Below are 15,457 nucleotides of genomic sequence, written 5' to 3' on the forward strand. Positions count from 1 at the left end.
GTTTTTCCAAGACACTTCTTGCGTCGGTGAGTATGAGTATGTTCTGAAAATGGTAAGAGTGACCATACTTGACAGCGGCAATGATGGCTAGAGTTTCGGCGGTATAATTAGATGTTGCTGTAGGAAGTTTGAGTTGGCCATATTCTTCCGTGAGTGAACAATAAAATGCACACACTGTTCCTTGAAAAGTTTTTGAGTCGTCGGTGTAAATCTGGACATAGTTAGACCAGGTATTGTTGACAAAATGTGAAAATGCATTGTTGAGGCTTTTAAACTGATGCATATATTGTGGAAGGTGATGAACCGAAGGCTTCAGATGGGTAAGGTTGTAGTCATTTTGGAAGGTAACATTGTGTGGACTTTTATAAATCAAAGGTATCCTCATTTTATTTTCACTGTAGCTGATGAGGAGCAAGGAAAGTCGACGTGGTTTGGAAAATCGTCTGTCAGCCATGGCCTGTGTCAGGCTCTCCAATTTGTTCTGTAATGTGTGTTCGGACATGGAAGCTGTACGAAGTATGAAGACATCCACAAGAACCTGACAACGTAGAGCTAGAGGCTTTTCTGTGGCCTCAATTAGCAAAGCGTTTGTGGGAGTTGATATCATTGCACCTACACATAAAATAATGTATCGGTGATGGAATAAGGAAGAACAACCATAAACAAATATTGGGCGGATCAGACTCCTGTAAAGGATTATTATTAATGTCGCGGGATGGGCTCCCCACCACGTACAAGTTACAGCCCGTAACACATTCAATGTTGTGCTAATCTTCGTTAGTATATGTTCGATATGTCGTCTCCATTTTAGCCGGCATTCGAAATATAATCCAAGCAATTTTGCTGACGAGACAATGGGAAAGGTATATGGAGCCAATCGAATATTTGTTGCCTCATATGTACGCGACTTCCTGGTGAAAACAATAACCGAGGTCTTTTATGGGGAAAGTGTCAGGCCATGGTCTGAGGACCACGAAGAAAGAGCTATCACAGCATCATTTAGCCAAAGTCTTGTTACCCAGAAGCATGAAAATTTCGCGTAGATGCAAATATCATCGGCGTATTGGAGTATTTTAATATTTGGTAGGAACATGTTTTCATAATCTGAAGTGTATCAAGTATACAACAACGGGCTCAAAATGGCCCCTTGAGGAGGGCCTCTTATTACATAACGTGGTCCAAACGGCGTATTGTCTTGCCGAGGTAGTATCCAGAAGGAACCCCTAAGATCTGTCGTTTGATGGCTTTTAGTGCCGGGAGATCGCAGGACGAGTTCGGCTCACCGAGTGCAAGTCTTTTGATTAGACGCCCGTATGCGACCTGCGCGTCGTGATGAGTATGAAATGCTGATGAAGACATCACAAACACCCAGCCCCCGTGCCAGGAAAATTAACCAATGATGGTTAAAATTCCCGACCCTGCCGGGAATCGAACCTGGGACCCCTACAACCAAAGGCCAGCATGCTAACCATTTAACCATGAAGCCGGACAATGATGAGATGGTGGTGCCTAATGTACAGGTATCAGCAACTTACTTCACAACCCTTGTGAAATGTACTTATAAATACATACAAGAGTTCAAATACCGCACCCATGCAGATTAAATCAGTAACTACACGAACCTGTTGACTGCAACGTTCATTTTCCTTAGTAGGAAGCAACACTGTGGTGTAGTGGTTAGTGTGATTAGCTGCCACCCCCGGAGGTCCGGGTTCGATTCCCGGCTCTGCCACGAAATTTGAAAAGTGGTACGAGGGTTGGAACGGGGTCCACTCAGCCTCGGGAGGTCAACTGAGTAGAGGTGGGTTCGATTCCCACCTCAGCCATCCTGGAAGTGGTTTTCCGTGGTTTTCCGTGGTTTCCCACTTCTCCTCCAGGGAAATACCGGGATGGTACCTAACTTAAGGCCACGGCCGCTTCCTTCCCTCTTCCTTGTCTATCCCTTCCAATCTTCCCATCCCCCACCAAGGCCCCTGTTCAGCACAGCAGGTGAGGCCGCCTGGGCGAGGTACTGATCATTCTCCCCAGTTGTATCCCCCGATCCGATGTCTGAAGCTCCAGGACACTGCCCTTGAGGCGGTAGAGGTGGGATCCCTCGCTAAGTCCGAGGGAAAAGCCAACCCTGGACAATAAACAGATTAAGAAAGAAAGAAAGGAAGCAACAATGAAACAATACGATGAAATGGATGAGAAAAAACAAAATTATGATATAAAGCTACTTTCTTGTCTTTACAACGTTAATTCACAAAGTATATATATAGCAACTGCTTTGTCATGTTAATTTTCAGTATTGTACTGTTAACTTCATGCCATATTCAGTGGTGCAATTAGAACGATCTGTCACTCCTAGGTTTGTGTGATAGAAACGGTGGGTTGTAATTACAGGCTACGTCAAGACTGCCAACGTTTCTTTAGTCTGTTATCATCACATATAATATTCAGTCTGTTCTCCGGTCTGTGTTATTCCCAGCAGTGTACTTCATTATCTGGTAAGCTTTAATTACGCCTGGAATTTTTTAAAATTATCTATGCACAGTGAAACATCAACTTTACTCCCAATGCTAAAACAAAGTTATGAACGGCATTTCGAGTGTGAACATCGCTCTAGTCTAATGATCAGCTGAGTTAAGTGCTACGAAACAACTATTTCAAGTGCACTAAGAACAAGGTATGTGATACAGAAAGAAGTGACACTGATCACAAAGATGCGTCATTGTTATTATTATTATTATTACTGTTATCGCTCCCAATACAGGTCAGTGGTAGAGTGTCGGCCTCCGTATACCAATGTTACAGGTTCAAAACCAGCAGAGACAGTTGAATGCATTAAGTGCGGATGACAGTCCACTCGACACTCCATGCGATATGATGTCGACATGTAAAAGATCGCTGGTCACACATTTGGTGTTTACCCGACAAAATTAATTAAAACTCAGTCAATTTATTATCGCCCAACAGAGGTTTATTTGTCATCTGGTAGAGCAGGGCCTCTCAAACGCCCCAAGTCTCACGCGTGCAAACAGCGGTGCAGAGTTCCTGTGCACAGTGCATCGGTCCCGCTCGGCTCGGTTCGGACCAACGCTTCGTCTCTGGGCTACTCGGCTAAGCTCGGCTCAACTCGGCTCAACTCAGCTCCGATTTGGAGCGCTACGGAGCAAGTGAGGAAGAGGAAGACAGGGGGAGCGAGCGAGACAGGCGTGGGGAAAGAGAGAGACAGCGCTAATGCTCCAAATCGGGGAGTGGGGGTCTGCACTCTGGTCAACCAAGCGAAGTGGTCTTTTGCTCCGTGTACAGTGCATGCACCAGGCGCATGCACCCTGAGAGGCCCTGTGGTAGAGTAAAACGGAACGTTGCTTTTTTTTCTTTTTATTTCGCTTTACGTCGCACCGACACCGATAGGTCTTCTGGCTACGATGGGATAGGAAAGGGCTATAAGTGGGAAGAAAGCGACTGTGACATTAAATAAGGTACAGCCCCAGTATTTACCTGGTTTGAAAATGGGAAACCAGAGAAAACCATGTTCAGGGCTGTCAACAGTGGGGTTCGAACCCATAATCCTCCGAATGCAAGCTGATAGTTACGTGACACAAACCGTGCGGCTACTTAATCGTCAACGCTGAAATTGACGCGCAGGCATTCTAGACGGCTATGTTAAATCTTGTTGTTGTTTTTGTTGTTGTTGTTGTTGTTGTTGTTGTTGCTGTTGTTTTTCACGATGATCTCATGACATTGCTGCCCATAGGAAAGCAAGTACATGTTTTTTCACTTTAATTTCACAAAAGCGTATAACACGTGTTTGTTTATGTTGTTTGAGACATTTACAGAGTGAGATAGACTGACAGACGCGTGACTTCGTTTTTAACGAGTTTACAAGTCTACTGCTATGGATTTCTGTCAATGAAGCGCAATTAAATGCCGACCTACAAAACAGAGGTGGTGAGCGCCAAAAATATTATCCTTTGATGCTGAATGCCACGAGTTTCAATTCCAGACCTCGATGGGGACTTCAGAATAACTATTTACACATACTGCAGTTGGGCCAACGAGGAATAATATACTAAAGAAGAAATGTAAAAGTACAGTACACGGACAAGTTCCATTGCTGAAATCGTCCTCCCTCCGTTAACTTACTCCAGTACAGCACGTTACAAGTTTGTTAGCCGATAGCCTGGTATGTATAGTCGCAACGGCTATTGTATTCCCGAGCCGGCATAAAAGTGTGTGGAAGTTCTTTGAAGCATAGTCTTACCCACCCTTCGTCCGGCTCGTTGGTTGAATAGTCAGCGTACTGGCCTCCGGTTCAGAGGGTCCCGGGTTCGATTCCCGGCTGGGTCGGGGATTTTAACCTTCATTGGTTAATTCCAATGGCCCGGGGGCTGGGTGTTTGTGCTGTCCCCAACATCCCTGCAACTCACACACCACACTATCCTCCACCACAATAACACGCAGTTACGTACACATGTCCGGCTCCATGGCTAAACGGTTAGCGTGCTGGCCTTTGGTCCATATGGTCCCGGGTTCGATTCCCGGCCGGGTCGGAGATTTTAACCTTAAATCGTTAATTCCCTTGGCTCGGGGACTGGGTGTTCGTGCTGTCCCCAACATCCCTGCAACTTACACACAACACATAACACCATCCTCCACCACAATAACACGCAGTTACCTACACATGGCAGTTGCCGCCCACCCTCATCGGAGGGTCTGCCTTACAAGGGCTGCATTCGTCTAGAAATAGCCACACGATATTAAACTAAAAACCCACCGTTTAACATTGCAGGTGCATTCTCCAAGTGTAGCAGGCGGGCTTCTTCGAAACAAGCGTTGCTGCCAAATGTCTTTCCGCATCCACAACGATTCTAGTGTTCCCTAGTGTCTAAAGCAGAATGCACGCGTTTTAGTTCCCTTTTGTCATTTTAAGATTTCAGGTAAATATGTCAAGGAGAGGCCATGACGTTTGGATCATGGATTATCTTCAAACTTTGTTCACTTTTAGTAGTCCATTAGGACAACATAATGTTCAAGTAATAATAAGTACTACTTAGGCGTTCTCAAGAAAATCGCAAGATAAGTTTTCACGTCGAATATGTACCGGTTCTTTGCGATCATGAGCACGAGATGGCGGCGGTTGTGTGGTTAGCGTTCAAGCCCCGTAATCGCTGGATCGAGTACCGTTCACCTTTTTTTTTCAACACTGGTCATGTACTTTCATATATATTACAATTCAAAGGTAATATAATGAAAAAATACATGTATTGGCATGAACTTTTATAAAATTTCCAACGTTATTTTGCCGTTTACTAATTGTTATTATTACAAATAATAATTATATTATTTATAATCATCGTCAAGTAAATAACCAAATGCATAAAGTTTCCCTGTAAATGTATGCCTGGCGTGATTTGCGAAATCCCTCATACCTGACTGTGAAATCGCGTACGGTACCCCAGGAACTGCTTTGCACCTGGATGTTCTGACCTGCAATATGTATGTAATACTCTATATATGAAAGAATATGACCAGCATTGAAAAGGAGCGGTGAATGGGACTCGATCCAGCGATTACGGAGCTTGAACACTAACCACTCGACCGCCGCCATGTTGTGCACATGGTCGCAACGCACCGGGATATATTCGACGCGAAAACTTCCCTTGCGATTTCCTCAAGAAAGTAGTTCCACATTTACTAAAATCATACCATAACCAAAAGTTAAGCTAAAACAGGCAATTTCTTCACTTCTTTTGGAAGGAGAGATTTTCTTCTGGATGTTGAACCACCATGAAATTAATAGGAAAGTTTGTAAATATTCAGATTTAATATCTGAAATTATACAATCAATTGGTGGGGGTAGTTATAACCCTTTAGTTTTTAATAAAATTTCACCATTTGTGTTTAACCTAAAGAGTAGATTCATTCAGTAAATGTTTAAGTGATTCGTCCAGTTATGAAATAATAACCTGATTATTTATGTATTCACTGGCCACGAAAGTAATTAATGCTACTCAGACAACTAAAGTCATGCAAGGTACAGAGCAGGGGTGTGCCAGAGGCAACTTTTCAATGAGCTGCAAACTATTAATTACAAAAATTACTGGAAATACACTGACTGACAGAGCAAATGCAACACCAAGAAGGAGTGGTCAGAACTTTATGCCAATTGCAGGGTAGACTGACGTCACTGAGGTATGCTCATGATGTGAAATGCGCCGCTGTGCTGCGCACGTAGCGAACGATAAATGGGACACGGCGTTGGCGAATGGCCCACTTCGTACCGTGATTTCTCAGCCGACAGTCATTGTAGAACGTGTTGTCGTGTGCCACAGGACACGTGTATAGCTAAGAATGCCAGGCCGCCGTCAACGGAGGCATTTCCAGCAGACAGACGACTTTACGAGGGGTATGGTGATCGGGCTGAGAAGGGCAGGTTGGTCGCTTCGTCAAATCGCAGCCGATACCCATAGGGATGTGTCCACGGTGCAGCGCCTGTGGCGAAGATGGTTGGCGCAGGGACATGTGGCACGTGCGAGGGGTCCAGGCGCAGCCCGAGTGACGTCAGCACGCGAGGATCGGCGCATCCGCCGCCAAGCGGTGGCAGCCCCGCACGCCACGTCAACCGCCATTCTTCAGCATGTGCAAGACACCCTGGCTGTTCCAATATCGACCAGAACAATTTCCCGTCGATTGGTTGAAGGAGGCCTGCACTCACGGCGTCCGCTCAGAAGACTACCATTGACTCCACAGCATAGACGTGCACGCCTGGCATGGTGCCGGGCTGGAGCGACTTGGATGAGGGAATGGCGGAACGTCGTGTTCTCCGATGAGTCACGCTTCTGTTCTGTCAGTGATAGTCACCGCAGACGAGTGTGGCGTCGGCGTGGAGAAAGGTCAAATCCGGCAGTAACTGTGGAGCGCCCTACCGCTAGACAACGCGGCATCATGGTTTGGGGCGCTATTGCGTATGATTCCACGTCACCTCTAGTGCGTATTCAAGGCACGTTAAATGCCCACCGCTACGTGCAGCATGTGCTGCGGCCGGTGGCACTCCCGTACCTTCAGGGGCTGCCCAATGCTCTGTTTAAGCAGGATAATGCCCGCACACACACTGCTCGCATGTCCCAACAGGCTCTACGAGGTGTACAGATGCTTCCGTGGCCAGCGTACTCTCCGGATCTCTCACCAATCGAACACGTGTGGGATCTCATTGGACGCCGTTTGCAAACTCTGCCCCAGCCTCGTACGGACGACCAACTGTGGCAAATGGTTGACAGAGAATGGAGAACCATCCCTCAGGACACCATCCGCACTCTTATTGACTCTGTACCTCGACGTGTTTCTGCGTGCATCGCCGCTCGCGGTGGTCCTACATCCTACTGAGTCGATGCCGTGCGCATTGTGCAACCTGCATATCGGTTTGAAATAAACATCAATTATTCGTCCGTGCCGTCTCTGTTTTTTCCCCAACTTTAATCCCTTTCGAACCACTCCTCCTTGGTGTTGCATTTGCTCTGTCAGTCAGTGTATGAACATGAACATTGGTGCAAGAACGAAGGAAGATGTCCGGCTCCATGGCTGAATGGTTAGCGTGCTGGCCTTTGGTTCAAGGAGCCCCGGGTTCGATTCCCGGCCGGGTTGGGGATTTTAACCTTAATTGGTTATTTCCGTTGTCTCGGGGACTGGGGGTGTGTGTGTCGTCCTTAAGCAGAAAATGAAACGAAAACAAGGAAAGAATGAGAAAAAAGAAAATATCGGTAAAAATAAAAACTTATTAAAAAAAGGAATATGTGGAATAGGTGGACCTAAAAAGGAAACATACGATTTTTAAGTGTATAAATCCCCTTCATCTGAGAGCTAAAGAAGGGGCATTTCAAAATTCGTGAAATTTAAGATCGTACATGGCTATATACCAGACATGTTCCCTGTTCCACAAACGCGTGCACAATTCTCCCTGAGGGGTTAAAGTAGTCTCCATTTCCTTCTCATAATCCAGAAGCCGTAAATGTGTACTGTACTCTGTGCGTCAGCATGTCGCAACGTACTAAGAAGTCGGGAAATGTAACAGAGAACAGGGATCAAGTGTCGACAGGAAACCTACTAATCTGGTCGAGACAAATCCAATGAATAGCTCTGAGTAAAGTAATTCAGTTTATAATGCACACATAATCGAAAGTGAAATCGTTGCCCGTCGATGTGACATTGCGCTGAATCATCGAACTTCATCGGAGAAACAACACGTTACGTTTCCAGTTCTTGGGAACTCCTAGGTCAGGAACAGGGTTCAGGGAATTGATGGGGATAACATTATTAGTAACAATGAAAAGGTGACTCAATCAGGGAGTTCGAGACATGGGGTAGGGAATTTATGAATTGGGAAAATAAGCATAAAATAATTTTGCTATATCGTGAACATAGAAGGAAAAAGGGGAAATTGTAAGAAATTTCGAACGTGATATATTACATGCATATTAGAAAGATGATTTTTGAATACTGTTGACATTCTATGGACGTGAAATATCGCCACTAACTAGCACGGAAAGAAAACAGCAGCTTTTGAAATGCCTTGTGATAGCTCTGTTGCTGCTCTAGTTATTTTAGGGGCAGCAGGGGTTTAATTTTAATTTCGTGTGGCTATTTCTAGCCGAGTGCAGCCCTTGTAAGGCAGACCTTATGATTACGGTGGGCGGCATCTGCCATGTCTAGGTAACTGCGGGTTATTGTGGTGGAGGATAGTGTGGTGTGTGAGCTGCAGGGATGTTGGGGACAGCACAAACACCCAGCCCGCGGACCACTGGAATTAACCAATGAAGGTTAAAATCCCCGACCGGGCCGGGAATCGAACCCGGTACCATCTGAACCGAAGGCCAGTACGCTGACCATTCAGCCAAAGAGTCGGACAGGGGCAGCAAGGGTGCAATGATCACACAACGTTCCGGCAGTATGCAGCCGCTCGACTGACGACTTACCCTTGAACGCCAAAGTGGGTAACAAGGTACTGGTAACTGTTTGGGTTGAACCAAAAACATTACAATGGAACTGGGGCGAATAATCAAATAAAATGTGTTAAATTTATAGTAATAATCATTTTGGCGTAAGATCAACGACAATGAAATAATTAGTTGCAAGAAATAGCTGAACAGCTCGAGGCAGTTAGCTAATGACGACTCGGAATGGCCTGACGTATGCACTCAAGAAATATGCCATAAGTTCAAGTCTGAAATTGCATAAAACGCTTTTCTACGGATGTGCGATTTTTAACAGCACGAATAGAATTTAACAGTCTACAAGCATATTTCCCTAACATGTGCAAAGCATGAATATAACAAAATATTTGGGTTTTAATACTTACGCAACCGGGTGAGATGACCGTGCGGTTAGGGGCGCGCAGCTGTGAACTTGCATCCGGGAGATAGTGGGTTCGAACCGCACTGTCGGCAGCCCTGAAGATGGTTTTCAGTCATTTCCAATTTTCACACCAGGCAAATGCTGGAGCTCTGCCGTAATTAAGGCCACGTACGCTTCCTTCCTACTCCTAGCTCTTTCCTATCCCATCGTCGCCATAAGACTGATCTGTGTCGGTGCGACGTAAAGCAAATTGTAAAAAAAAAAAAAACTCCAAATGTATAGAGTCACACAAAAAAGTAATGAGCGCGTGGTATTGTACGTTCCAAGCATTTAACATTTTATCAGAATTTTAATTATTATTATTGTTGTTATTATTATTATTATTATTATTAAAATATAATTCACCTCCCATGCAGATACAATCCCGGAGGATTTCCACAAAAAACATTGTATGTATAGGCTAAATTGTTTCTGTGAAAAGTTTGCCTTCGAGGAAGTTATACAATACCATGAGTTCATTTCTTTTTTGAGCTTCTGTATGTAGCTCAATGCGGCATTTTTCCAAGGTCCTTCCGGCTGCCTGTCTGTAAGCTCGCCCCATGCGACTTTTTTTTTTTTGCTAGTTGCTTTACGTCGCACCGACACAGATAGGTCTTAAGGCGACGATGGGACAGGAAAGGGCTAGGAGTGGGAAGGAAGCGTCCGTGGCCTTAATGGAGGTACAGCCCCAGCATTTGCCTGGTGTGAAAATGGGAAACCACGGAAAACCATTTTCAGGGCTGCCGACAGTGGGGCTCGAACCTACTATCTCCCGAATACTGGATACTGGCCGCACTTAAGCGACTGCAGCTATCTAGCTCGGTCCATGCGACATTTAAACCATCCCTGCGCTTTCTGTAAACCGATGGAAACTCCTAAGCAATTCATTTTAATTGTACACTGTAAAGAGTGTTCTTATGTTAATAAAATTAATGAGGTGAGCAAATAATAGATTTTGATGCGGATTATGTGATTAATTTCAAAATATGGTTCCTAGTTTCAAGTTTAATTTTTTTACTTTAAGCTACAGCACAACAAAAACGCTTACAGACGGCTGGCTACCTCACACTTGTAGAGCCTTTCATGCTCAACAATTCTTCCACGCATACTTGGGGCCTGCCTTTGGCGATATAGGCAGTATAAGCCGAAAAGGTGTTAGTGTGGCCATTTTTCTTTGACTTCCTTCACTAAAAGCGCCACTATTCGACTCCCTTTCGTCACAGGTTAATGCTTCACAGAGTCAAACCTTTCTCGATAAATTCCCTATAGAATGGTGAAAACTGAATCAAAATCAGTTTGGTAGTTTTGTAGATATGCCTGCTAAAACACAGACACACCTACAGGAGACTTCGTTTTTAATATGTATAGATTTTATTGTGCCCGAGTAACTAGGATTCTTTTCACATTGTCTGATTAACAAGTCGACACTGAGACGCGTGGCTTTTAACCAAGCACATAAATTGAATCAAGAACCACCTCGTGAAAATACCCGTCAGATGTCTGTCTGTTTCAAGACTTTTGTCTAAATTCTCTAATTTAATGAACATTCAGTGGAGCAGAGCTTAGTGTACTTGAGAGTTCGTCACACCCCTGGACCACTTTGTGGATGGTAACTCCCTAGAGAACGCCAGCACATGGCGACACGGAAACAAATGCATTTCCACTAGATTTATAACCTTGTGCTTACCTGTGGGACTTCCTTCTCAAGACGAATCGTAGTAAGGTACTGTGTTCTAGTAACCTCACCCCATTTCCCACCCTCTCCCTGAGGTATGTGACAGATAACGCTCCGTACTAAAATATGAACATTTCACTTCAGTGAAACATTTGTAACTTTCGTTTACTTCTTCATGGACAACAAATGACTAGGCTATTTCATAAAACCTGATCTTATACTCGCGCTCGAGTTTGAATCTCAACACACTCAGCTATGGCAAATATTAATAGCATGCTCGGAAGTTCCATCACAAATTGCAGGCAGCCGAGGATGTGTTATTGATATTGTTGCTTCTGGTTGGCTGAGATACATCCAGGGGCGGCCGTAGCTTATGTGCTGAAGTGCTGCAGCACACTGCCTGTTGGAAAAATAAATTAGTTTAAAAATATTATCTACAATCAAATACAGTGCATTGAAAAAGACGTCAGCCAAATAATAGAAAATTCTTCTACTCCCCTCACAACCAGTTAACTACTGGTGCGCTCCACGCCGGGTGCTGTGCGACCACAGCTCAGCGAGAATTTCTAAGCTTTTAGCCGGAAACCAGGAACTCTGCCTTTTGCGCATGCGTGCCCAACGTTTCCGATACAAAGAGAATGTGCTCCGATAGGCTGTGGAAACAACAGCCAAGACATCACTTCACAGCGATTCTTCGTTCGATCACAGAGAGGGAGCACTAGCACTAGTCACACTTGGATTACGACCGATATGAGGTGGCAGGTAGCACCCTCTTGACTCAGCAGTAGTATTTAAGAGGGGATCGCTCAAAGCAAACGGGAAAACAAAATACTGTAGAGCTGTTCACGCCAAGTCTTTTAATCCAAAGAGGATAGAATACTCCCAAATTGCCTATTCCGTAGCCACATTTTAAATCGATGAACTATAAAAATTGTACTTTTTATGTTCTCAAAATAAGGACATGATATTGTGATTTTCTTTAATTAAAAATGTCTAGTTTATATTGACACTATAAAAACATAACATGTAATATTGCATTACGACGTTGCTGGTTTATTTCAATGATGTTGGTAACATTGGGAAGTTCTGTTTTGCGCGCTCACACCAAGTGTTTGAGTTCGTGAATATTTTGCTATTGCAGGTGTTATTGCGTGTTTAATTATATAGTTTTATAGTTTTTTATGAGGAATGTGTATATATGTCGGGGTTGTTTGCGTGTGTGTTCCGTGTGGAAAACTCAGTGGAGAGCCTCTTGAAAACCACATACCGGTATGTTTCTAAATATTTTTATTTTTTGGAGTGGGGATGGGTTACAGCACACAACTGATTTTCTGCACCAGCCGCCACTGGATACATCCTATACACATAAGTACTTAATGTGTGTTCAGGCTAAATGGAAATATGTTTTTGCGCTGTCTGTACTTAGTGTGAAAATTAAGAAGCTCGCTTTGACTGACGACTAAGATCGCATTTCAGTTACTTATATGTGACAATCAGATGTTCCGAGCGAGTTGTCCGTGCGGTAAGGGACGCGCAGCTTCGAGTTTGCATTCGGGAGATAGTGGATTCGAACCCTTCTGTAGGCAACCCTGAAGATGATTTTCCGTGGTTTCCTATTTTCTCAACAGGCAAATGCTGGGGCTGTACCGTTATTAAGGACACGGCCGCTTCGTTAACACTCCTTGCCCTTTCCTATCCCATCTTCGCCATAGGACCTATGTATGACGCTGCGACGTAAAGCAAATGGTATTCAATTCAATACAGTCAGAGGTCGAATAGGTATGTACAGTATGTATCTTACATGTAAAGGCTCAAGGAAAATTATTTCCTTACTACTGTTGAACTAAACGAAATTACTATTTAAAATCAAATCAAAGCATGTGCCACATACATTAAGAGTGCTGGGCTACCAGGGCGACTGTTGCCCATTCAGACGACCTACAATTATTGGAATGTCACATGATCGGTATAAGACATCCTCGGGCTCATTGTTTGGCTGCGCGATTAGGGTACGAAGCTGTGAGCTTGCATTCGGTAGATGGTGGATGCGAATTCCACCATCGGCAGACCTGAAGATAGTTGTCCATGGTTTTCGATTTTCACACAATCTACGGCCACGGCCGCTACCTTCCCAATCCTAGCACTTTCCCATCCGTGGGTCGCCAAAAGCTTCGATGTGTTATGCGACGTTAAACCACTAGAAAAAATTGTTTGGCTTTATTGACTGGGCCCGCTACCTCTCACATGAGACAGGTCCTTTGCTGATCTCACGAGGCTGTGTGAACCCCATTCCAGCCCTAAGTGCACAATTAAAATTCTTAGATAGGCCGGGCATCAGGCTCGAAACCTCCAGGTAAGAGGCAGCCTCGATATTAATAATAATAATAATAATAATAATAATAATAATAATAATAATAATAATAATAATAATAATAATAATAATAATAAGAAGAAGAAGAAGAAGAATAACTTTAAGTCCCACCAACTACTTTTTACGAATTTTTGGAATGTCAAGATGTCAGAATTTCTTTCCATACGAATTCTTTTATGTGCCGGTAAATCTACTGAAACCAGGCTGACGTATTTCAGCACCTTCAAATACCACTGGACTGAGCTGAGATTGAACCCACCAGCTCGGACTCAGAAAGCCCGCACTCTGCTGTTTGAGCCACTCAACCAATTATTATTATTATTATTATTATTTTATTATTATTATTATCATTCTAAGGACAGCCCAGCCTACGGGGTGATAGCAAGCAAACTGGACACAGAAGCACATGGGCTTCATTTCCCTTGACAAAGTCTTGATTTAGAAGTGAAACGTCTACATTTAGAGACCCACATAGCCTTGAGTTCAATCAGTCCACATCAGAAATGAGCACCAAGCTAATTCCTGGGGACAAAAGTGACCAGATATAGGGCTGCACACTCTACCCTACTCAGTGTTGAAGTTTAAGAATTAATGGTAACCTCTACATCTTACTTTCCCAAGGACCGTCGTTGCCTGTTTGCATTTGCTTTAGTGGTTTATTTCAGGGGCTTGAGATATTATCATTGGTAATCATTTCGATGAACTTACATGAATAGAAATTGCAAATCAATCCATGTTATTTTGGGATATGAAGCAGAGTGCGTATAACATACCAGAACTTAAAATAAGATAGAAATCCAGCATTTTTATTGTGTATGCGTGGGGAGAATATGAAGGTATTTAAACATACGTAGTAAAGGAGCCCTACTGTTGATTTAACATCGAATAATACCTCGTCTGTTAGTGCCAGATTTGCAGCGTCGGATAGCTTTCAACCTTCTTTCCTCTTCCTTCTATTTTATAACATCTAATTAAATCATGACAAGAACCTTAACCCACCATGTGACTCAATGTTAATGTTTGGATTATAAAGTTCTGATAGTATAAGTCCTTGATATTTCAATGATGGTGTACGAGAGATTGACATTCAGGATAATCAGCATTTGAATTATCGCCGCTTTACTTTATAGGGAATTGGGGTTTGGAGTCAATAAACCTGTAGGCTGGCTGAATCCCCTAAAGGGAATTTGATTCGCCTAGGGAGTCGGGGGCTCTGGGCACAATTTGTGCTCAGTCCCTGTGCGATAAAGCTGAAAGTAAGAGGTCCCTTCGGTATTGGCACGTGGTCTGTTCCAGTTGGGACCGGCATCCGAAGCTACAGATAATTGCCACCGTCCTGACCATCCAAGCTGAAATAAAGACATTTCCGTGAACATGGTGAGAAACAAACACGCATGTAACATACCCCGTCGCATTGTACATATCCTACCATCTGCTAAAGAATGAGATTTTTCTGAAAATAAAGCGTAAGATTCATCAAGGTACGATATGCCTCCACACTGGGTTATTTTTGAAAATATCGAATACTTCCCACAGTTCTGGTCAGAAGGAAATATTTTAATTCCCTTTACCATTTGTAATGTTTAGTACTGGTATTTTCTTGTGTAATTCCCACAGATGGAAAATAATATTTTATTGCTGAACACTGGAGACACCATTCGAACAGCAGTTGGACACTGAGTTACTGGGACAAACCCCTCAAACTCTGGTAGAATGCAATGTACCATTCAAGACACTAACATACGGGGACATACACTCAAATAAATCTGTGAAAACCGATATATAGGAACGAAACCCTTAACGTAATTGTGGGAGAGTGAGATGATAGGTCGTACTTAAATTAATAGAAATACTGGGATACATCATTCAATCACAGTTGTGAGTTGTGTGCACTGAGCTACAGGGATGCATCATTCAAACACAGTTGTGTGCACTGAGCTACAGGGACGTATCATTCAAACACAGTTGTGTGCACCGAGCTACAGGGATGCATCATTCAAACACAGTTGTGTGCACTGAGCTACAGGGACGTATCA

This window comes from Anabrus simplex, chromosome 2, assembly GCF_040414725.1.
Source record: "Anabrus simplex isolate iqAnaSimp1 chromosome 2, ASM4041472v1, whole genome shotgun sequence".
NCBI lineage: Eukaryota > Metazoa > Arthropoda > Insecta > Orthoptera > Tettigoniidae > Anabrus > Anabrus simplex.